Source organism: Hakea prostrata, chromosome 10 (genome assembly GCF_041222555.1).
Source record: "Hakea prostrata isolate BN-2017 chromosome 10, UWA_Hpros_2, whole genome shotgun sequence".
Lineage (NCBI taxonomy): Eukaryota > Viridiplantae > Streptophyta > Magnoliopsida > Proteales > Proteaceae > Hakea > Hakea prostrata.
In genome coordinates this window covers 35,357,088-35,358,347 of record NC_142609.1, presented here as the reverse complement: position 1 = coordinate 35,358,347, position 1,260 = coordinate 35,357,088, and the positions used below count along the sequence as shown (strand labels likewise).

Here is a 1,260-nt window from a genome sequence, read left to right as displayed (position 1 = left end):
TACCAAACTAAACACCAACCAAAAAAAGAGAGGGTTTCATAAAAGGGGGGAAAAATCTACAATTTCATAGTATAGGAACCCAATTTTAACGCAATGAATCATAGTACAAGATGTAATTTGAAAGGGTTTTTAGTTTGAGAATTTGTTTATGGTTTAGCATCCGGTTGAGCTTGTAGTCTCTATGTTATTATTTACTATTTGGGTTCTTGATTTCTATAGAGTGGGTGGGTGGGTTTTCTACAACGTGGAATGACTTTTAATTTCTTAATGGAAATTGAAAAATAGCAATTTTGCTTTGCATGGAATTTTTGCTTTCGTTATAGGATGTTTAACTATTTCTATACGTTCTTTTTCTTGCATACCATGAGTATTAGTAGGGATAGGGAAACAAACACCAACAATGGGGATGTAGCTCACATGGTAGAGCGCTCGCTTTGCATGCGAGAGGTACGGGGTTCGATACCCCGCATCTCCACCACTCCCAAGCGAGCAATGATTAATTGCATTCGGTGGAATACGGTTTCCATCATATCTGACTAAGAAAGATGACACAATGCCCCTGTATGAGCTCGCTTCGTTTTGGACTTTTACTATTATCGCGCAAAATTGGCTCAGGGAGGTGGTTTCTCAAATCTAATGGCGCAAGCAGGTTTCCCTAGATTGATTGAAGTGATTTGTGAGTTGTTCGTTGTATATCACTTGACAAGGGTTTGATGGTGGCAAGGGAAAGAAAATGAAAGTCAAAGTTGCAGCCCAATATGATATGGTCTGAGGTTTCTATGGCTGCTCCACACTCTCTACAAGAAGGGTCAATTTGGACTTGTTTGATGGTGGCAAGAGAAAGAAAATGAAAGTCAAAGTTGCAGCCCAATATGATATGGTCTGAGGTTTCTATGGCTGATCCACACTCTCTACAAGAAGGGTCAATTTGGACTTGCCTCTTCAATAGATTTTCACACGTTGCCGTACCTTCCGCACATAATCTCCATAAAAAGGATTTCATTTTTGGGACTGAAGCCGCACTCCAAATTAACTTCCACACACATTTGGGAATTGCATCCCACTTATGTACTCTAGAGGAGGAAGCTCCCATAGCTTGAGCTTTGTCTCTATTGTTAACTAACATATGGTATGCAGATTTAGTTGAATAAAACCCATTTCTCGAAGGTCCTAAAATTAACTTGTCTTCCCTGTGGTTTATGCTCAACTTGATTTTTCTCAAAGCAGTCCGATCTCTCTCATTCAATATTTGACTGGTTT

General features: G+C 39.4%; 1 non-coding gene across 1 annotated transcript; it reads left to right on the top strand.

Annotated features, from left to right (window-relative positions):
* Positions 1-402: 402 nt before the first annotated feature.
* Positions 403-475, top strand: TRNAA-UGC (transfer RNA alanine (anticodon UGC)). Its single transcript has one exon. It is a non-coding gene; the product is annotated as a tRNA-Ala (tRNA).
* The last annotated feature ends 785 nt before the right edge of the window (positions 476-1,260 follow it).